Source organism: Corvus brachyrhynchos, unplaced genomic scaffold (genome assembly GCF_000691975.1).
Source record: "Corvus brachyrhynchos isolate BGI_N302 unplaced genomic scaffold, ASM69197v1 scaffold142, whole genome shotgun sequence".
NCBI lineage: Eukaryota > Metazoa > Chordata > Aves > Passeriformes > Corvidae > Corvus > Corvus brachyrhynchos.
In genome coordinates this window covers 8,387,094-8,411,230 of record NW_008237226.1, presented here as the reverse complement: position 1 = coordinate 8,411,230, position 24,137 = coordinate 8,387,094, and the positions used below count along the sequence as shown (strand labels likewise).

Sequence of the window (24,137 nt, the reverse complement as noted above, 5' to 3'; positions counted from 1 at the left end):
ACTATCAGATTTAAGCAAATAATAAATAACAATAACAATAAATTGTACACACAATAAACTGCCCTTAAAGTGTGCCTGGTAAAATTTCAAAGGTCTGGAATTTCTGTCTGAATACATGTCTTGAGTCAAAACAAAGCTCCCAAGTCTTCCGTTTAAACAGACCCTTTTCCCCAGAATGATCCAAGCCCAGCTGTGAAATCCAGACTTCAGGATTTAGTACCTGGGTATATGTAATTTATTTCCATGTTTTCTGTGTCTCAGTTCACTCAGTTGCTAAGAGAATACTGGAGCTGATGTCAGTGTTACAAAAATATTTCCTACTATATTTTTAATATGAAACAGTGTTGAATCTTGGGAATATATATTTTGTTCTTAGTTACTTCTATTGTGAGACTCCATAGAAAAAAATTGCAAAAAAAAGCTACAAGAAAAACCCCAAACAAAAATAAACCTCAACAACAAGACTTCATCTTCTGATTCAGAGACAAGAGTGCTCTCTGGAAACTAAATATGACTAGAAAAAGAGGGGCAGGGGGAAAGACTGAAAAACACAGAACTCAAGAGTAATGCTGAACTTTCAATCAGACTTTTTTTTCATGAACTTTTAAATCATGGTTTTCATGACCACCTCCTACTGCTTTTCTAAACCCACAAAGCCTGACTTGAAACAGCCTATAGGCACTGAAAAATCTTTTTAAGACTAGCTCTCTTATGGTTGACATACCCTTGTTTCATAAGCATCCTGCTCCCTTCTGACAGACACCAACCTATCCTCTAACTATGCATTCCTTCTGATGTCTCCACCAAACCACTCCCATTATCTCCCACTTCATTCTATTCCAATGGAACTCCAACCTAACACATACAACCTTGAAGTATCCTAAATTCTACATTGTCTGTCAGAGGCAAACAGACCTGCAAGTTCATTTGTTAAAAGGCATTAACAGAAGAGCTAGACTTTCCCCTATGAGTTAATTATCATCCTTAATCTTATTTCTTAGTCAGATTATTGTATCAATGAAAAACTATAAAGTATATTTTTCCTCTGCTGATTCAGTTTGTTGTTCATGTGTAGTGTTCTGGATAAGACATTATTTTTAATTTTAGAAATATAGCAAGGAAATACACTTAACCATATCTTAATGAAAAACATGTAAATGGAGATTTAGAAAATAATTAGAGCCTCTTACTGCCCAAACTCATTTTCCAAATAATTTTAAATAGTCAGAATGGGCCGTAACTAAAATAAAATTGTAAAACTGATTTCAAACAACTGCACAATAACTAAATATCGTTCAGAATTAGTTTTTATGGGATTTGGATAACTAATTCACCAAAGCTCCTTTGAAAATCCCAGTCTGAGCTGCGTTAATTCATACTTGAAGAAGTGAAAGGAATGTGTATGCTAGTGCAAAAGTTAATTAAGAGGTGATTTTACATTCCAGATAAATGCTATGATGTTCTGGACTGGACTGGGTGGATACCAGGAATATATGACATATTTGCTCTTGCATCGGAGATCAAAGCAAAAGCAAAACATGGCTCTGATCGGGCATTCAGCCATCAAAACCTCGGGAGACATTTTATACCTCAAGATTATATATATATAAGATATAACCCCTCCAAACCCATTAAAAAATCTGTTTTGGTAATTCTTTTCAGTTGCTTTTTAAAATAAGACATTTCTATTTACTCTTTGCTCTCAGAGTAATACATTTTTCTTGAATTCCCTGCCACCCATTTCATCAGTTCACAACTTTCCACCACTCTAATCTACAGCAGCGCCTCTGCTAAAGTCTTCTAAATAAACTTCCTGGAATTTCACACAGAGAAAGCTTTTCTTTTACAGAACAACATTGATATTTTTAGAACATATGTAAATCTTTAAAAACACATGCAAACCAAATACACGAAGTACCACTTGTTTCTGGCTGTTTGGGTCGCAGCATTTTAGAGCTCCCACCAAAGCATCTGACTACCATATACTCTTTACAAGAGTGAAATCGTCAATAAACCCAAGACAGAAAAAAGACTTTAGCAAAGCCAACATTTGATAACTATTATAAAATAAAAACCCATGTTCCCCCTCAGAGGTCCCTGGTAGGAGAGCAGGTGTTGAGTAATCTATTAACAACTTTCTGCTAGTGCTGCATATATGATGATTGCTTCCCATCTTTCTCCTTTGCTCCAAATACTACACAGCAAAGAGCAGAAGACCCTTAGCAAGGCAGAGGCTGCTTGACAAATGCTCAATTGACCAAATGATTTCAGGATCACAAGACAATTCTGGCAGCTGTAGTGGAAAAAATATCCCTGAACCCAAATCGTGTAAGCAGTGAGAAAATCACCCTCAGGAATCCTTAAGGCAATCACACTGTGTACTCCAATAATTTTAGTGAGCACGAAACATGAGACAAGTTATACAAAAACAAATTCTAATTCCTTGCTGACTTGTTAGTATGTGGAATTATGTCAGGCATGGACAAGTTGTTCATAAATTTGTGGGAAATTGATGTGAGGAGTTGGGGGAATGGGGAGAGAGAAAAATTATACCTGTTCCAAGAGAAAGGACAAGATAAATTATCAAAAAAGCTGCATATGTCTGAGGCCAGGCTATTGTTTTAATCAGTTCTGTGTGGTAGGATCATATTGTTCCTCACTAACCCAAGTGATGCAAATCAGAATGAATAGTGAAAATCACAGCTCCTTCTTCATGTGCTCAGCAGTTGCTGATGGCCACTGGGAGCCCTGCCTTTCCTTGGGAAGTGCTGACACCAGGAAGGAGAAGCTGGAAGGACTGCAGCCTGCACAAAGGAAAAAGCTCTTTCCTCCTTTTTCCTCTCACATAGCTGTGCAGAACCAAAAGGCATAAAACAGCACTTGAATAAATGATTTTATTATGCAGGATACAAGAATAGGAAAGGGCTGAGTAAACAAACGCAAAGAATAAAATTCCAAAGCTTGGTGTCATTAAGAGGACCATACTCCCCATTTCATGTCTGTATATCATTTCCTTTCCTACAGAGGCTAAAGTCAGTACTGTGACTGTCAGTATAGGAAGCTGGAACAGTCACATTACAGAGCAATTGTTTGCAGTAGAGCTGTGTCACAGAGGCAGTGGACTTCATGGAAGAAATCTCCCAACTTTTTTAAGAGTTTGCCAGCTGGCTAGCACTGCAACATCGGGGTCATAGATTTCTGACTTTCTTTTTAATAGGAACTGTATTTACGTGCAGAAAGAAGGAAGGTTTTGAGAGTGCAGGATTAAGGTGTGTTTATTTTGTGCCTGATTTCTACCATACAAAGGACTTTGTGTTAGTTGCGCAGTCATACAATAGTCTGGAGGGTAATAGAAAACCCCTGAATAGAAGGAAAGAGAATGGTATTGGAACAGGAAGACAATCACCAATTCAAGTGAAATACAAAGGAAGCACTGTGAAGGCCTGGTCCATAACCTTGACAAAGTTTTACATCATCTATATTTGATTAAACTTCATGATTTATCTGCCCTCTGAAATTAAATCATTTCAGTAATGTTACTTTGAAAAAGGAAGTCTATAAGAAAGGGGAGAGGTGGTTCCAAAGCAGTGGTACAATATGCCTCTTCTTTTGTCTTTCAGTAATATACAGTGTGCAGTCTACAAAGATACTGGAAGTGCCTCCAGGTTTCCTGTTTTGAAGAGGGAAACGTGATCATACAAGAACTGTCCATTGAGCATCTTAAATCTGGTTCAAAACCACATAGACATTAACACACAAGTTCACTTTCACAATTGCAGAATACAACAATTCAACAGAATCAATCCAATGGAAAACTGTGGCTGCATCTAATAAAGTTCTTTTGTATATGTACAGTACTATAATAATAGAGGCAGCGTTAAACTTTTGCACCACTTCCTCTGAACATGCATTTTCTGAAGCCAGAGTTAGTAAACCAGAGAGGAAGGTGAGCTGCATGGTGGAAAGCAAAACAAAGTTCATTTAAACATCTCTTCTGGAATGTTTCTGTCACACAGGGATTGTTAGAGTTCCCACTTCTGCAAATTCTAAAATAATTTATTGTCTTCTAATTATTCATTTGTTGGACTCTGAATACTAATGATAAAAAAACAATTTTTAACAAGGTAGCTCTTGCTTTGTCCATGAGCTTCTAGAAAGGGTGTAAGTGCACATAAGTACTGCAGGGTTCCCAGCAGAAAGGTTGTCACTCTGTATGCAGAGGATCTATGATTTCCCGACTGCTGAAGTATGACCTTAATTCTGCCAGACTTATGGTCTTCTGAATAAGAATCTGGCAGTCAATTTTGCAGTGAATCAGAGATGGAAAAGTTGGTTCTGGGCTAAAATCAACTTCTAGATCAATTAAACATGCTGTGTAACAGTGTGAAGATTTTGTTCTGTCCATTGTAAATATGAACACCTACAGAGCTCCTCTCAAAGCTAGGATTCCAAAAGCAACTGGCCAAGTCCCTTTAAAGAGATGAGCTAGAAGCCCCATTTTCTCAGTTCAACAAGAGCAACTGCTCAGTGATGCTGCAAACAGGACTCACATCTTGCTGCCTGTTCTGGGACTCCTGAGCCTCACTATTTGTTGCCCTACTCTGGAACATTTTCCAGAATGAGTATAAACATTTGTCTTGTAGCTCTTTTGGATTTAAAGTCACTGCAGAAGCAATAAGGAGATCTGCTCTCTCATTTGTCTTGTTCATGGAAAAGTGCCATTTCCTTTGGTTTACACCTATGGGTGACTCTGAGTTTTGCTTTTGTGCTTCAGCAAATATCTAGCCTGAATCTGTCTCATCTGCTGAGTACTTCAAGCTCAAAGTAAAACCCTGGCAGGCCATGTTGTGTAGAATTTCTGTGTTCAGTCTGAAGAATCAAATCTCTTTGTTAAGACAAGATTTCCTGAAAAATCAGAGCTTGCAATGCTTGTATTTTTCAACTATCAAGAGATAACAACATGTAGATGCTAGCATGTTCCGACCTGGAAGCCCTGACTACTAGGACAATTGATGTAAAACTTACGCCAAGTTTTGCACTGCAAAATCTTGTGAAGAAAGGAAGAACAAGAAGATGGATACAAATGTCTTGTTTATCTCAAAGGCATGTCCTGCAACTCTTATTCCCTGACTTTGTATTATAGAGTGGGGAATATCTAGGGTATGACAAAAACGTGTTTTGCCCATGTCTGAATTTTCTTTGTGGAAAGCAGGGCACAAAAAGAGCAATGACAGTCTTGTTCCAGCATGAAGCTGATCCACTTCCAGACTCAAGAGCTACAGTCTTGAAATACTTGGGTGTAGAATCCTTCCTTATCAAGGAAAATCCAGTAATGACATCTCTTCTGAATCCAGTACCAGATGCTTCTGGAAGGAAGAATAATTTGAGGAAAAGACAACTTAAACCTGATATGGTCTCATTCACATTTCGTAGTATGTTAATATAAGTATTTGCAGAAAACCTTGTGATTTACATCTACTTGTGGAAATGCACAGATGCAAACACCATGTTTTATTTCTTACTATAGATAGGATTAATCAAGTCTATAGTGCAGAAAGCAATGGCTATAGTTATAACACAATGCAATCTGTTTTCTGGAGTGTTGTCTTATAGATAAGAAGCTACAAATTAATATTTTGTATTTAGACCAGAAATCAGAATTCCTAAAAATTTACAGTAGTGCAGGCTTTTTTTTTTCCCTCTGGTTTCATCCCAAGAGTCTGGGACATGTCCACTGAAGCACATAGCTGCAGTGGTTGAAGATATTGCTGCATCCACTGCTGTCTCATCTCTCATCTTGAGGCTGCTAAAGGCAAAATTATCTGCCCACAGTTCAGCCAGTCTGTTTCATAGTTTTCACACAAATTGACCTCTGTGGGTAGTTTAAGCTCATGTGTGAACAGCAGCAGCAGAGATCTGAGCATGATCCTGCTGCTGCTTCTCAAGGGCAGACATGCAAGGAAATGAGCTGCGACAGCTGCAGCTGAAAGCTCTGCAGCAGGGCAGAAGGTGGGAGACCACTGGGAGAAGAGCTGCCCACCCCAGCTGTGCACTGTCATTGCTCTGCAGAGCTGCTGCAGGAATTGCCCCTGTGAGGCCCAGGACGTGGCTTCGGCTTCAGAGAACAAAGGTTACCCACTACCTAATATTTAAACAGTTTAAGCTTACATGTATATTGTTACCTCAAGTGGCTTACAGTGAGCTAGTAGAGGAGCCTCTGTAAAGAGATCTGAGAGAGAGAAAACAGGAGTCCTGAGAAGGAGGGCAGTTCTACAACAGGGTGTCTATTCGCACAGCACTAGACCTCACAGGGAACAAATCCCGGTGGAGTGAAAGCAATGTGGCTTCCAGAAGCTTTTGCTGATGGGAAGCACTGCAGATCTGCAGTGTCTCTGGTTAGCTAGCAGATATTTTATTAACTAAGAACTATGGGAAAGGAAAGCCCTAGGACAAACAGACTATTAAAAATGCAGAAGAACAGTTCAGCAAAGGAAGAAATGGGCTTCCAAATATTTATATTTTTTACACTTGATCAAAAAATTGAATAAGCTTGATTGTTTATAAACTCCTGGAATAGTTTAGTCTGGAAGGAAGCTCTGCAGAAGGCCCACACTCAAAGCACAGCCAAAGCCAAATTTAAAGTTGGACCCAACTTGGAAATTAGATCATGTTGCTCAGCTATTATCGATGGCTAACCAACCTGAAAAAAAATTTAAACAGCTGTTTGCTAAAGGGTAGCTTTCTCATCCTTTAAATAAGCGCTCACTGTGCCTCTTACCATGAGTTTGACATCACAAGATTCCTGTAAGAGCTACGTTGAGAGAGCAGTGCACACACCCAACCTTACTTTAAAACATGACCATAAAGTGACCATAAAGACATGCTGAGGTAAACTGCAGTGCGCAGCTCTTCCTGGGACAGACCACAGTAAGCATCTCTCACAGCACAGCTAAAGCAGCTCGTCATGGGATGACTCACAGCATTAGGCAAACTGAAGTAAAAATACTGCTTCTTTAACATTTAATTAAAGGTTAAAAAGAAAACTGTGTTATAGAAATATGTTTTAAATAATAATTAAAAAAAATACAGTCTAGTACCACACAGAGAAGCAAGAAGACATGCCTCAACAACTGTGGCTGCATCTGCACTGTTTTCTCTGAAATCACAATGCAAATACAAACTCGTTCTATGCAGGTTATGTTCTCAGCTACCAGGTCAAAAAGTCAATAGAAAAAAAGCATGTTATGAAAACCTTATGTTTGACTGTAAACTGCATTGAGAATTCACTGAGGTTCTTAGCAGGGTAACACTATTCAGTGTAATTCAGACGATGGGCACACCTGCCTCAGAATGGAGGAAAATAAAGCCTGAGAAGACATGCTTCCGTGGCTGACTGAAGACAAACAAAAGAGTGTACAGTGAGATTTCCAGTCTCAATGCATCAAAGTAGATTTGGCACTGTTTGTGAGATCTTATTTTTGGACCAATGTTCCAATCTCAGATATAAAGTCTCTTATTTTTAGTATGCCAATGTTTGAAAAAAATAATTCGAATATAAAATATGTTTAAAAACATATCTGCATAAAATTAATTGTATTGCTGGATTAAACACTTCTAATTTATTTATTTATTATTCAGCCAGAATTATTTAACAACAAGCTCTAGCTCTTTTAATCTCTCTGCCTCTCTCAGAGTTGCCGATAACGAACAGTATTTCTGGTTCTCCAGCTGCAATTAAGAGTGCTATTCTTCTCAAAAGAAAGGGAAACATCTGTGTTTGTATCATGTTATGTTAACCACCTAGCAGCTGGATCACAGCACTAGGAACATAGCCTGGCAACTCTAAAGGACTCTAGAGAATTAGAGCCCAGAGACCATAGAATAGTGACAAGAGTTTGGTACAGACTCATATCAAGCTGCTGTGAAAAAATACCAGGTTTTTAGGGGTGCTTGTTCTAGCATCAAAATACGTAAGGTATGTTATCATAAATCAGCTTTACAAGCAAAGCTTGTAAAGAGAAATTAGCTACACCTAAACTATATTGCAGAGATTGAAACCACAATGTCAAAACCTGTCTTTTTTTTTTAAAGCAGGTAAATTTAAGTTTGCTTACAGAGCAAATTATTATTTAACTCCTTTCTCCCACAAGCCTTTGTTGTCTGGACAGACAAGTTCTGACAAATCTTCCTGGGAAGGTTTAAGGAGAATTCAGTTAACCCTCTGCTACCCATCCCACCCCTTGGAAGGAAACATTGCCTGGCCCTAGAAAGAACTATTTAAGCCAGAAGCACCATTCAGCCCAGGGGAGGTAACAGCTTAAATTGGCATCTCTTTCTTCACTGCACGTGGTTTGGAAACTAAGAGTTTACAAAGACCACACCTACTCCAGCCAAGACAACCTTGCAGATTATCTTTACCAGAAACTTCATGCTTTGGTAGCCCTGAATGAGTCTGGTTTGACGGCTCATAAGACAGACTGTGAGCACTGATGATTATACCAATGCTTTGATGCTTTCTGCCTTATGTCAGTAAGGTTCACTAGGCCCTCGAAAAATAGCTTTATATTTAAACTGCTCTTGCTTATGCTTTCGGATGTTTCATTTCTTTTAACTGTGACCTTAATGGCTACTTTTAACTTATTTTAATAATTTTCACTCACAAATTACTACCATCTAATCTCGGTTTTGACAGAATTCTTGGAAAGCTATTTCTGAAGAAATACACACATTTTAGTGGCCTTAAATGAAACTTAGGTTCAGAATAACACGCAGAAGCTTATTGGCACAGTGTACTGTGCCAAATTAAATAACAAAAAGTTCATGGTTTTTTTATTTAGTCATTGACCAAGAGAGGCCTGAAAATTCCTTATGGAAGATCTGCAGAATAACCTCTATAATGTTGTTTTGTATTTAAGAAGCTTCCAAGTTAAATAAAAAATCCCTCTGCTCACTCCCTGGAAGCACATTCAGATCTCCTCCCTATAGCTGCAAAGCAACATGTTGCACAGCCCTTCTCCTGAAAGCAGTTTGTTCCTTCCTGAGCAAGCAACTACCGGGCACACAGCTCTGCCTGTCCCGCAGAACGATTTAGAGTGTAAATAAATGTAAATGTCTCTATCAGATGCACAGCTGGAGAGATCCTGCCTGCTGGGTGCATGACAGAGAGCACAAGGGTGTCCAGCTCATTGTAGGACTGTATGAATACCTGAATGAATGGGATATGTCAAAGTAGTGACATTAAATCTTTGCTTTTGGTAAAGCTGCAGGGAACAAATAGTTTCATTGCCAGTTAAAAAGGGAAGGCATTTCAAGTCAATACCTTTGAGATTTTTTTAATCTTTCTTTTTCACCATAATGAATGATTAGACTGAACCAAAGCACCACAAATCTGTTTCCTATCTCTTCCTCCTCTTGTAAACTAAAAAAAGAAAAATGTTTATAGGTCTTCCAACTACAGAAAACTGTATATTTATTTTGTTCACTGGGAATTTTACACACTACAACAATACAGAATTGTGCAAGGGTTAGTAGGAAACCTGCTATTATTTCTAAAACATACATTGTGATATTATTAGAAAGGTTTATAGACCATGCTTTCGCTTTGATGCTAAAAATAAATTAGACTAAAAATAATTTCTGCTGCTAATAATTTCTCTGATTATCTTTACATTCAAGCACTTATTCATTTTGTTTCCATTATAAAAAAATTTATATTATCCTGTACCATATAGGCTTGAATAAAGATGTTCAATGTATGTTGCTCTTTTCCCAGCATAATTAACTTGCGGGAAGTATGTGGGCTCGGTCAGCTCAGGCATATCCATTTACTTTTCCTTTGGAATGTCCCACAGGGTCAAGCAGTGCACAAAGGACAGTAGTTTGTGGTGTGATTTAACATTTGTAAACCCAGTGCACTCATCTGTCTGCATTGCTCTCATGTTTTAAATGCTTTTATGTGTATTGCAGCTACACCCAGCAGCCCGAGACACACACCGGGACTAAGTGCTACACCTGCACACACCAATCAGCCACCCTGGTTTCAAAGACTAAGCCTAGAGGTTGTCTTCTGGGTAAACATTTGATTGCTTTCCTTCATCCCCACACACACTGATGTTAAGTCTCACTGGTTACAACAAACAATTCCAGGGAGGTCTATTTTCAGGATACCTCCTCAGCCTGGCGGTAGGATTTGGACTTTATTGTTCCCAAGGCCTGTCTAACATCAGATGAAATCAACACACTGCTCTGTGACAGTTGATCTAGTTTCATTAAACTAGCCAGTACAGTACTAAAGAAATGCTATTTCTAGCAGTGATTTCTCACAACGTGATTGCACAGTCAGTGGAAGCTCACGAAATACCCCAAAGATTCAAGGAGTTGGCTGCCATGAATGTTCAGATAGAGTTAGCCATGGGCTCCAGGGCAGGTAGTCTTTACCAAAGAGCACAAGAGAGGCTTATTTGACATAAAGTTGCTTTCAAGCACTTCAGAAAATCAAAAGGACACTATCATGACAAAGATAACGATGAACATTTTCCAACACCTTAGCCGTCTTTACAATTGTAACATTTCCAAATGTGGAAATGTTACAGTTCTGCCATCCAAAATCCATTTCACAGTCTGCCTGGCTGCTCTATTGGGCTTTTTCATAGAGCAAAAACAAAGCATAGATAATCTAAAGTAACTTTCCCCCCATGCCTAGAAGGTATCGCTGTCTAGGCTCCCGGCCAGATGTCATCATATGCTGCAAATGCTCTTGGTCACATGGATAATTGCCTGCTGACATTCAAATCCACCCTTCTAGCCTTTCATATCTGTGTTATTCTCCTGGGTCTGTGCCTACATAGATATCATTTAAGATCAGATCACATAGTCATGACAAGCAGGGAACTCCAGCCCACTGTGGTAACTGAACCTTTGACACAATTTCTGGACTTAAGTACAGAGAAGAAAAAGACAACAAAGGAGATGAAGGCATGGCTGGAACTCACTGGGTATTCTTTGAGATAAAGAGACAGTAGAAACAGTAGACAGTATTTAAAGACATGCAGAAATGTCTGAGGCTTGTTTTCCAGATTGGCATTTTGACTACATTTTAAAAGTTCTACTTGCCAGCTGCAAAATCTCCATTGCCTTCCAAAGTCAAACCCACCTACCACATCTATATCCAAGACTGACCTTAAATGGTCCAGCTCCTGACAATGCAGGTCTTCCATACTTCCAGGTTCTCTTGAAATAGGGCTCCTCTTTCCATGATCAAGCAGGAGCTACAAATCGAGAGAGGTTTGGTTTTGTTGGGGTTTTTTGGGGGGCTGGGAAAGGGGTGTTTATTTGTTTGGGGATTTTTTCAGAAGATTCATTCATGGTATTGACACTGAAAATACCTATTTTAAAAATGTGATTCTGACCCTTCCCTAACCACTCAATTAAATAAATGTTTGAAGGATAAACTACAGTTTGATTGGAACAACTATATATAGACACATCTCATATAATTCAAACACAATCATCTGTTTAAAAGGTAGAGTTTAATAGTCAGATATAGTACATTCAGTATAATGTAAACTACTGAGAGCTTAATCAAGCGTTGATAAGGATAAGATTTCCAGTATGGACACCCAGCCCATGAAATGTCTGTTTTTCTTAGCATACAGACAAGTGAAATAATAGGAATGTAGGTACAAAAATGCTGTTAGTGAGGATCTTCTTGTTATTTTTCTAAGTCCGTGAGAGACTTTTCTCTCTCACAGAAGAGGTAGCAGGGAATGTAAACAACCAAGCCACCTGCAACCTTGGAAATTCTTGTTTATGGTATAGTAGAAAATATTTTGATAATGGATGTTTTAGGATTTTGGCCAATCACCCCCAAGGGGTGGCTGGTCCTTTGTCCAATTAGACTATGAAGAAAAAAGTCTATAAAAGAGTTTGTAAAATAATTAAATAGATCAATCTTGCTGCACAATTCCTGCCTGCTGGATCTTCTTCTCCTCCTCCTCCCTATAGCTGCGGGACACGGTGATATACCGTAGGAACCAGGCCTGCGGTAATATAGGAACATATGAAACACACTGAGATATCTCATCTCTTTCTGTGTGTGCTTTAAAATGAGCAATTTTCATGTCAGTGAAGATTTGATTAGGATTTTGCTTGGTTCTCTGGTTACTTTCCAATATCTTTTATAAACAATTCTGTCATTCTGTACTTAGGACAAGAATATCTTGTACATCCTATACTATATATAAACAGAAGAAGCTGTGCCTAAAATATATACTTACAGGCCCGAAGACAGCATATTTTCCAACAATACTGCAGAACAGCTTCTAATTCCTTTTTTGTAAATGGAAAACTTGACCAGGTTAAAAGAAGTGCTACTGTCCTGTGATAGCACATACATTTCTTACAGGGTCAGGTAGAATACCCATAAACTCCTCTTTACCATCTAGGCTTTTTCCACTTTAAAATAATGGAAATAAAATGCTTATACAGAATATCAATTTTGGAAGTCTCATGGTATGCATATAAAGTTATATGTATTTTCCCTTATTTATGGGTGCACAAGCTCTACAGAATATCATAATCAATAGCAGATTGAAGAAACTTTTCAAATTAGTAAACACCAGATGATTTATTGTTCACTAATATTTAATTTAAAAGTGTATTATTTTTGCTGCATTAAATGCTGTGAAATTTTCATAGTAAGCTATACAGAGCTGATTGGAAGCATATTGTATAATTATGTGGCAATAATCTGCATGAATTATTCTCTTAGTTTCTTTTAATCTTGATGCCCTAACAAAGGCTACCTTGAGAAAAAGAATATCACCGCAAGTTTTGTTTACTATAATTGATTCGGGAAAACTGTAGAGAACTTGTGGATCTAAGAATATTTGTCAGAATACAGAACTGCCAAGTCAGATGATAGCTATTAATTAAATATAATGGAACTCACACTGTAATTTTAGTAGTTACACACTAACAACTAAAATATAACTACTAAGATAGCAATCCAAAACCAAATATTTTTTCCATTTTTCATAATTCCTGAAATAGTTTCAACCTCAGTAGGAATTTTCCATGCACTTCCAACAGGTTAAATACTACTTATTATCCTAACAATCTTACAAGTTTAAAATTACTTAGGCTAAGTCTTGCAAACATTTGAGGAAGCAAAAATAAATAAGTTTTAAACTTTTTTCATTAAACTATATTGCTGAAAATCAAAGGAAAAAAATAAGTGCCAAACAAACAGCTAGCTCAAAGCACAGGCAGAGTGAGCAGCCACTTAAAGCATGTGCACAAAACTTCAATTAAACGTCTCTTGTGGCTGAGTTACAAGATTTGTCTATTTTCCTAGAAACATGCTTTTCCAAAATTTCGAAGGACTTAAATTATATCTGAGAACTCTACAATCTCATTTTTAAACCAGATGAAATCAACAACAGTCAAAACTGACTTGAGTTCACCCACACACAGCATGAATTTTTAACATATCTTTCTTTGACCTTATAAACTTAGTAAGGCTGGAGTTTTTCTGGCTTCAGAAAAACACTCAAAAATGTGTAGGATAAGGTGAAATTTTGCAAGAGGATTAAAAATGAACTTTTCCTTTTATGATTTCTTGCAGTTTCTGGAGACCAATTTTTCTCACACTGGCCACGAACAGTGTTGCAGTCATATCACTCTCTTCCTCCTGTCCTATCATCTTCAAATTTCCACCCTCTGTAGCATATCTATTTCAGGCAGGTACTTTCTTTTCCTTTCTTTGCCTGTATAGTGTTTAGCTTACTAGGAGTTAGTATGTGAATGAGTTTTCCAATGTTACCACAATATAAAATTATTATAATAGTTCTTCGTGCTTTCTGATTTTGTCCAGTCTGAACACAGACAAGTAGCAATTAACCCAAATAAATTGACCAGGAGTAGTTCTTCCCTTATTGAACTGTACACAGTCATGGGCTGCAAAACATGTGTGGCATTCAACCCTTCACTTGATTTGTTTCTGACTTTGTAGCTCACTGTGGCAGCAGATGGCTTTGGTACAGTTATTAACTATAAATATGATAAATACGCAAGACTTGTCATCTTTGCCATCTAAGCTATTCTGCAGCCGTACAAGCAACCCAAAATATAAACAAACACATAGGCAGTGGCTAGCTAATTTAGGAGATACCCAGTCTTTCTCAAACTGCGGGGAGTCAAGTAACATTCCCCTGTTGCTCTGGAAAGAATGCTCCTCTGGCCAGCAGACTCCAAACCATTGCACATGGTCCCACAGCAGCTGCTGCTGCTGCAAGGCTCTTGTAGGCAAAATCCCCCAAATCTCCTCCCAAAATCTGGCCATATTTCTGGATGTGCCAAGAAGTTCAGTGCCACAGTCTTGATTAACATGGGTAAAAAATCCCCAAACCTGGTTTGCTTATTTTCTAATACATATTTCTTATCTTCAGTGACTGCAGAATTTAAAGAAAAAAAAAGAATCTTTTTCGAACAGAAACTTTTTTGAGTGAGTTACTGGTAAATTTCTGCTTTCTTTTTTCTTTCCTTAAAAAGTTCCAAACCTTAAAAAACAACCAAACAATTCTCAAGGATCTACACAGATCAGAAATTTCTTACACTTGAGCCAAAACTGAACCTGAATTTTGAGAGTGGAAAGGATTGTTAAATGTAAGGAGTACAATGGGAGGAAAACACTTAGAACTTTGTCAACTTTATAAGGAAATCAAGGACAAGATGGAAATATTACCTGCCTTCTGCAAAGAAATATGTTGAGTGTATTTTCCCTGAAGCCGTTGAATGTATAAATTCCATATTTTCTGAATTAAAAGGCTTCTGAGGGGGGGAAAAAAATAATTTCACCTATCTAGGCTGTTGCCTCTCCACAGACAAACCCCCAAAGCCAACAAATGAACAAGAACACTATAATGGACGACCTAAATTGCCAAACCTAAAAAAATTTACTAAACATGTGGTAGAGAGTTTGAGATCCTTTGTAGAAGAATAGTAACCCATTATCCAATCTAAGAAAGATATAGGCTGAACCAGTAGTAGCCTTTTTCTAGAACCCATAGGAAGTCAGAGTCTGGTTTAACTGGAAGATAATTAGTTTCCTGATTTTTTTTTAAGCAGCATTCACTGTTTTGAGATGTGCTTTTCTCTATCATTCTTTAACTCACATAAATAATGATTTAGTGCATAAATTCCATTCGGTCATGAAGTAGCAGCTGCTTCATCTCTAGAGACACAAACAGCCTTGCTGGACATAGTTTTTGTTTGCCATGATATTGATGGCTGGAGCAGAGTCCGGCATAATACTGATCTCAGGTGATTTCACATCAGGAAAAATGCATTGATTAGAAGCCTCATACACAAAGCACTAAAGGCATAGCAGGAAGAAGTCATTACAGCCATTGATGCATGGTTTCTGGGCAAAAGCCCAATGAGCAGGGTATTTAACAATTATGTTTGCATGCCTTTTGTCTCTTTATTCTCCTTGTGAGTGCTGAGAAAAACTGCAGCCCTTATATGGAAAAAACCCACAGGAATTGCTCAAAGCAAGAGTACAGTAATTATTGGTCTCTCTGACAGCAGTAATATGTGTGAGACAAACCTAAAACTCTTCCCCTGCTCTAGCCAGTATTGGCATTTCACCTATTTCATGATGCTGCCTGTTCCTGCTGTGTCCTGGACAAAGACATTGACTTTTGTAAGTCATTCTTGCTTCTCTATTCTTTAGAAAGAAAAAAAAAAAATTAGTAACTGTGAAATCAAGCAAATTCTAGTTGGCAGCCACATTTCAAGTATTAATCCTGTTATCTAAAAGGCAGGTCCCTGACATATAAACAAGTTAAGAGCACAGATGATTAAATGCCTGCAATAACCTAGTAGCTGTTATGACTGATAGAGGGAAGCCTTCAATCTTTTGTACTTGTAGTTAACAGTGGTTATCCATAGCATTACTTTAAAATGGGTTTTCCAAAGCAGTCTGTAATTCATAATCAATTTGTTTCTCAATGCATGATTTTCAATATACAGAAGCCATATTTTGAAGATGTGTAAGTGGCACTGTGACTTAAAAACTAAGTGACCTAACATCAGCAGTGAGGTACCTGAGAATAAATGCTGCTTTCAACAAGGGCAGCCTGGAAACAGGATATCAGGTTCCAGCTTCCTACCTTTCTGCACCACCAATCCCTATGATCAGTTACTTGAATCAGGTGTAGAGGGTGGTCTTTATCTACCTATTAGAAACTCTTGGATAGTAACATCCTAGCATTTCCTGGGATGCCCTAATAAATAGATTTCTAACCCTATCCCAGAAAAGTCGGCTACTGACTTCAGTTTAGGACAGAGGCTACACCTACAAGCCAGAAAGCACATTCTACAAGGGCAGTCCTAACCAAGAGCAAGTTTATTTTGAAGCTAAATAGAACGTTTTAGTAAGCACAGATGACGACCTGAAGCCTAAAAATGCCTACATAATTCAGTGACGATCTTATTGAATGATACATTCAAAGGTGGCTGTACCATAAACACAGTGATTCATTCCCTCCTCTCTTTAAACACTCTAGAGCTGGGCACTTAAAAGTGCACACATATAGATGCAAAAAGACTGTTTTCTGGTCTCATGTAAAGAGATAGTAAGAACAGTATTGCAGTATGTCCCCTGGGACACAAGTACCTGAACCAGTAGGTACTTTTGATCAGCACACAGAATCACAGAATGGGGTTAGGTTGGAAGGAACCACCGTGTGTCACCTGGTCCAACCTCCCTGCTCAAGCAGGGTAATCCTAGAGCACATAGCACAAGATCACATCCAGATGGTTCTAGAAGTCCCTTATGAGCAATTGCACACTTTGTGGCAGCATAAAGCAATCACAGCCCTGGTTTTTATGCAGATTAAAACCTAACTTCCAGATGATCCTTCATGGAAATATTTCTGTAGGGGTTGCTTCTGGATTTTCTGCAGTAGCAAACAGCATGACTCTCCTACACCATCCAGGTAATAAATTTAGTAGGCAAATTGCACTAACAGTGCAGATGCAACTTGCAAAGTTCACTGCTCCTCAGTTTGAAAGCAGATATGATTGCTTTTAAAAAGAAAAAAAAAAAACTTTTTCCTAGGACTGCTACTGTATAAGCAAGAACACCAAACACTGTTAAGGCCAATGTATGGTATGTTCTGTAATCTTGAAAAATTGTGTATGTGTAACCATATATGTGATTATTCTTTGCACCAAAGGTCTGGTGAGACAAAATTGTGTATGTGTAACCATATATGTGATTATCCTTTGCACCAAAGGTCTGGTGAGAGCATGGCCTCTTTTGGACTGTTATTTATTAACTGGAGTCTCTACCTGATACAGATAAGCACAGCCCAAGTACTTTTAAACACATAGGTCCTCACAGCACTCACCATGCAGAGAGTATTCAGCTCTATACAGGCACAGCAAGTTCCCAAGTGCTTTTGCTGAGGCCACATAGAACTGCACTGATCAGAGCTTGATGCAGAACCTGTCCTGCACAAACCGTTCATTACTCACATTGTACTGTCCTGTGCTTGCCCCAGCAGGCAAGATGAGACAGCAATTTACAGGAGCAATCAGACAAGTACTCTGTGCTCAGAACACATTAAATCTGTGTAAAGACTAAAAGTGCTGCTATACAGCTGTCATTATTCTACCCTGCACCAGTGGGCTGAAATGTTTATAGGCTCTTTGCTTTTTCCAAAAGGCAGATAACAAAACAAGTTATCCTATTCATATATTTAGATCCTAGGCATGTGCTTCTTTTCATGTTTTATCTTTGGGAACCCACCAGCAGCTGTAGTAGCCTTTAGTAAGAAGTTTGCTGAATTCCAGCCATACTTATTTCACAGCTGTGCTTCCAAACCCTGTGTAACTCTCACAGCTTTACTTACACTGCTGCAAATGACAGCCCTTCCAATGGACAGCTCTCACTGCTGGGGCACAGCTTTTCTCTTTGGACCACTATCCTATCTTGTAGCTCTAAGAGTGTGTGAAAGGCTAAGAGAAAATCAGCAGAACAGTACAGACTTTATTTCACTCCCTTTTAGGTCATTAGTAAATGGTGTAATTTCTTCAACAGAAGCATGAATTTTATACATTTAACACCACAATTTCCTCACAGAATGGATTCATTAGCAGATCGACGACAGATATTCATGCTGTTTATAAAAGTACATAGAATTAATAAGAAGCAGTAGTGCTAACATCCCATTTACCATTTAAATTACTGAAAGTCTAAGCTCAATGCATGCACAGAATCCTATATCCTGCAACAGATCGGAAACTGCAGATATATTTAAAGAGACTCGTGACTTTGCCATTTCCACTATCCCAAAGAACTGAATTGCATTGAAAGTTGAACAAACTGTTATCCATAATTAAATTCTTTCATTAAAGACACATCGAATTTAAGCCGGTCCATTTCACAAAACGTATAAAATAATCTTTGTAGAGTAATTTTGATATTATTTCTATCCATGGATACAACTATTTGACTTAAATTTAAAAAAGCCACTATAATTTGTTATGTAAGAAAACGCAAGCCTGTGCACAGTAAAATGGCATCCTGGTCAACCCCTGGAGAAAAAATACCACCATCATATACTGCAGGAAGAAAACCCCCTGGCAGTAAAAAATCCCATTCTCACAACTCTGAGAGGGAAAAAGTGTTGTTTGGCTTTTCAGAAACTACTGAGAATCCTGAGATAATTACTATTCATTAACAAGAAAAACAAAAGTTGATTTGGGTGTTAGGTATGTACTATATTTTAAAAGCTACTGGTTAAAAAAATCTTGGTGAAGTATCTAATGATGTTGAAAGTCCTTAAGAATATTTTATTACTTCTTTTCTTGAATGGTATTTTCCAGTCCCCATGCATAGGTGTGGATATTAAAAGTTTATACATGGCTCTGATTTACAAATACAGTCATTACCCTGTAGTCATCAAAAACCAGACTTGTAAATATGCAAGTAATGTAAATAATGATATATTGATAGAAGTAGTGAATGTTTACTTCTCCAGAGGAGTAGACTGAGCTTCCCGGAAAAGCTTGAAATATCCTAGGAAAAGAACCTAGACTAGTTAAAGTTAAGTGGTTCTACAACTCCAGAGAATATTTAAATTATGTATAGGGTTTGGATTGGTTGCTTTGATCTTTTTGATACTTTATAATTAATTTATTTGGATCTAAAATGTAACTGTTAATGACACCAACAAATTTCAGGACAGTATAAGATTAAATTCTTGAAAAAAACCTTCTTTCCATAGAAAAACTAGTAAAAAGATTACTCATTTCCTCAAAAAATCCTAAACGTGAAACTATTCTGAAAGGAATATTTTTTTCAGTACTCAAATATATTTGCACCAATCCTGACAGACTTCAGCTTGTGCATGTTGGTGCAGCTCCCAGGCACACGGAGCTGGAACTGGGCACCTGGCAACCATTATCTTAGGTGTGAAATATGGCTGTCAGGGAAAATGATGGCCAGTCTGCCTAGTGATCACAGCTGTACTTCAGTCAGATGGTCAATCTAAGATTAATATTTGTCAAAGATAGAAGGGAGGACAGATGCATCCAGTAGTAGGAATGGGAAGTCCATACAGAAACACAAGGCTTCATCTCCTGCGGAGGAAAGGTCTTAAGGGGGCAGTAAAAGAAAAAACTAAATATATAGAGAGATTCTTCTCTCACATGGAGTAAACTGCAAGCACATAACACAGTTCTCGTTAAGTTTACTAGAGCTGGTTATTTTATGACTACAAAAAGAGAGCAAGCCAAGCCTTGCTAAGACATTCCAGTATAGCAGCGTTCTATAGCACACTACAGCTTTTCAAGCACTCATCAATACCTTACTCCAAACTCCTTTAGAGCAGGCTCAAACAAATCCCAAGGGTTTTTCTGGCACCTCAGTCTAGGGAGCAGCTCAGTCTGGGGTGAATTCTGCCCTACTGTGAGGGCCGGTGCTGCCCTCCCTCCATGCCCAGGCATGGGCTGCCACCACCCCAACTTAACCTGAGCTTTACCAGGGACATGAACCAACACTTCTAGAAAACATGTTGGAATAGTAACTATTGCAGATTCAGCTCCCATGTGTGGTTCACTGCAGAGCCACTGCAGATGCACAGGAGATTGCTGTACTGGCATGAGGAAGGATGAAATAAGCAACCTGGAAGAGGGAAGAGTAGAACCACCTCTTTTAACAGACAAATTACTGTCTGAATTTTGTTAGCCATTTGTTTATTTCCTCAGAATTTTAGTTGAAAAATAATGGCATAATATAATACTGTGACATTATAGCATTATATGCCATATTTAAATCAGGTTCACCCCACAAGATTAATGAAGGGCATATTACAAAACACTATGAAGTTCAACTCTTAAATATGAGGAAAAATTGAATGACTCATCTATGATCACATATACAATGAAAGCATATTAAAACAGTGTCACTTTAAAGCTCAGAAAAAGATTATTTTACTGCAGCCTGGTTCCAAAAAAAAATGTCAAAATAACAAAGAATGTACTGCATAACCAGAGGGTTTTTTTCCTCAATTTTCACATCATTATAATAGCACTTTCACAAGACTTCAAATTAGACTTGGTTTGAGATATTTTCATACTGTGTCGATCAGATGGAGAAAACAGAGAAGTTCATACATTTTGCAAACACCTACCACATTACCAGTAAGCAGGAGCACACTGACTTGGTTGCCTTGGGAACATTTACTGGCTGCAACACTTTTGAGGAATGTTTGTTTGCTTTATGTTCATTTGCTGTCTAACCACCCCTTTGAAAGTTTTGTACAATTCAGGAATGGTCAGGCATGTTTCCAAAAATGTGTTCCTGAGGTAGTCACACGTGTGGGCTGGTGAGGGGGAAAGGCAGCACAGTCAGGGTGGGGTTTCTGCCCGGAACACAGTACTGAGGCTGAGGTTGTTTCCTTATCAACTTTACATTTCAAACAACATTATATGTTTCCTCTTTGGATAAATTGCCTAGAAATAACACTTTCCCAACTGGGAACTGTACATTTTATACATCTCAGTACTACTACTCACGTGATGACTCTTAAAAATGTACATTTTGTGTTTTTCCCAAATATTCATTCTTGGGAGAATTCACAGTAGATTCAACTTTTATGAGATATCTGGGGAAACAATGAGTTCTGTCCATAGTTTTCTTAAGGGTCCAAAAATATAGAAAGCAAGGGCCCTATTAAACTGTTGCATAAATACGTACAAAAGCCAAATAAGTGCCTATGTAAATTCTTGGTTCCTCTGGAGCCAAAAAACTTAAAACTGTTTCTGAAATATGAGAATCTGAAATATAAGTTTCAAGTATTATTTTCAATTAGCAATGAGACAGAGTGTCAAAGTTTTGAGTTCAAAGAACATAGTACAAAGGCCATGGGAGTCTATTTTAGTTGGGCATATGCATGTTTATGCAAATATTTTATGAATAATTAGGCTTCTAAAGTAATATGAAATAGGAATTGACTTCAAGCTTGTAAATTGCACTTTTCAACAGTGTTTCTCAGTTTTCTTGGAAATCATCTAGAACAAATTTAATCATTGTGAATTTGCCCCATTGAGTTAACCTTTTCTTTTTTCTCCACCAATGAAACCCTGGGCTCATTCAACCAAAGCAAACAGCATTATCAAGGTGTACACCTGTGTAAACATAATTCAGCTCTGCCTGCTCCTATGCCAGGATTTTCCTGCTATAATGATTGACTGACAATTCTTGTTTCTTTATAGTACTCTAAAGCTTGTTGTAAAATGTATTTCTGAAGTGAGTAGCAGCACTAGCTGTGTCTACCAGCATGGTGGACTTAATTATTTCTAGTGAATCGAAAGGAAACAATATTGTATAATTGAAATTTAAGAACAAAGGATGCTAATACTCCAACTCTCTATTATGTGTGTGCCTTTATAAATCTAGATTTCACAACATGATGAAAGACAACCTAAAATACGAGGGAGTACAGCTTATTATACAAGTATATTTTGTCTGTACTTGACCTAAATGGCAGCCTTTGATTCTGCTTAATGACAAATCACTTTTAACTGAGAACAAAGAAGTCTAACCATAATTACCACTTGGACATTGGTGATTTGTTTTAGTAGCTCCTGTCAAAAACAAAAAAATAAATGGAGCAGCTACAGCCTCTTTCAAGGTGCTTATGTACTTTTTATTTGTCACCTTTTTAAAAGTCACTTCAGGTACTGCATATAAATGTCCCTTTTCTGAATCTTAACAAAAACAGGAAAGTCTGTATAAAATTTGTTTACGAACCAGCAGATTTAATCAATGTTGAATGTTCAGCTATTCTTTACAAACCAGTTAAACCAAACAAATCAAGGTTATTACTGAATAAAAACTGTATGTTTATTTATCCTTATACATTTTAGAGTTTGGGGATACATGATCTAAAATATAATACCTGACTTGGGGGCTATGAGAGAAGTTGACTTTATAATAGACTTCTTTTGAACAATTGAAGAGTGACAGTGATGTATACCAAAGTGACTCTAAACTTCCCTAAATTTGCTGATAAAGCCCTATAGGATATTGTGAAGTTGGGTAAAGTAAATGTACCTCTTCCTAACTGCTAAAAGAGTTGCTGCTAACTGCTAATAAATTGCTGATGAAAGGATTGTAGCATTAGCTCAGATTGTATATTTTGCTAGGACTGCTTGACATGGAGTTAATTTTCTTCAACACACACTGCATGGTGCCATGTTTTAGATTGGTCACAGTGCTAATACATCAATGTTTTAGGTATGGCTGGACGGAGCTTACACAGCAACAAGACCCACTCTTTTTTTTTTACTGTGCCCCGCAGCAAAAGGCTGGGAGGGGAGGCAGCCAGAACAGCCATCCCAGCTGGTCAAAGGGACTTGCTGCCAGCCAGGGTCAACCCACCACACGTATTCATGAGCTACAAATATACAGTACAAAGAAGCTAGGAAAGAATATTAAATGTGGTCCTTAGATCCTAGCCATTAGGATGGTCAATCATAAGCATCAATAATATAGCAAGAGAGCTACTTTTTGGCTTTCTTCTCCAGAAGAAAAACCATGAACTTTTAAGCAAACTAGCCTTGTTGTCTTGAAGAACTACTATAATTTGGGGTACTTTGAAGTGTTTCCAAATGCATACACTGAATTGCAAGGGAGAAAAATTAACACATAGTGCCTGATATAATAAATATTGCACAATATATGAAGATGAATACAAAAGTTTAAGAAAACATCTCAACCATTTGTAGGCTTTCTGCCGTGCAGTTGTACTAAGCTGCTTTACCAAGCACTTTTATTACATCAACCTTTAATATCTTACTTCTATGTCAGACAGCCAGTCACGCAGATTTTTCTCTTCCTTGTAAGTCTTTGAAGCTTGACTGATGAGTGAAGTAAATCCAAGCTTCTTGTTTTCCCATTTTCCTGTGCCAAAATGCATTTCTCTTAGAAAACTACAAAAGGCTTCTGATTTTATTCTACTCAAATCTCTTACTTTCGTTTTAGTCTTTCCCATTACCAATATATGGCAAAAAACCAGAGACAGTTCTAATGAAATCTATTAAAAGAAATACCCAAAACACAAAATTCTTTCCATGGAATACTTCAAAGAAGTAGCACCACTGCTATCTTGTGGAGAACATGAAGTTTATGAAAGATCAGGATGTAACATTCCCTGAACACATTTGAGTAAATTCTTTTAAGAGCAGAATTTATTTCTGGTCAATGTCAGAAGCACCACTAGAGAAATGGGAAAAGAGAACAGATGGATCAAAGGGCTGTGTTCCTCTTGCCTGATGTTTATGGTGTAAAAGTTTGTTATCTAGTCTGTGCTACTCACATCATCTCCTTCTATTGTCAGTGGAAGACAATATCATTTTTTGAAGAGGATCTCCATGTCCCTATTTAAGGCTATTGTAGAACGAAGTCCAACACTCTTTTCAATGCTAGAGAAGGCTGTCACTCTCTACTGACAAGACGAAACATCTGGCTGCCTAAAACCAGGATGTGTTTCTTGGGGGGGGGGGACATTGGGGTTTTTTGAATGAATCCTACTCAAAATCCACAAAGCTCCTGAGGGTCTCTA

The 24,137-nt window shown here is 37.8% G+C and overlaps 1 long non-coding RNA gene across 2 annotated transcripts in view; it reads right to left on the bottom strand.

Moving 5' to 3' along the window:
• The window catches only part of LOC108445453, a 370,042-nt gene extending 358,779 nt beyond the window's left edge, over positions 1–11,263 (bottom strand). For both annotated transcript variants that reach the window (XR_001860308.1, XR_001860310.1), the window contains exon 1: positions 11,179–11,263. This is a non-coding gene — a long non-coding RNA (uncharacterized LOC108445453). The remainder of the gene's footprint in view (positions 1–11,178) is intronic.
• Positions 11,264–24,137: the final 12,874 nt, after the last annotated feature.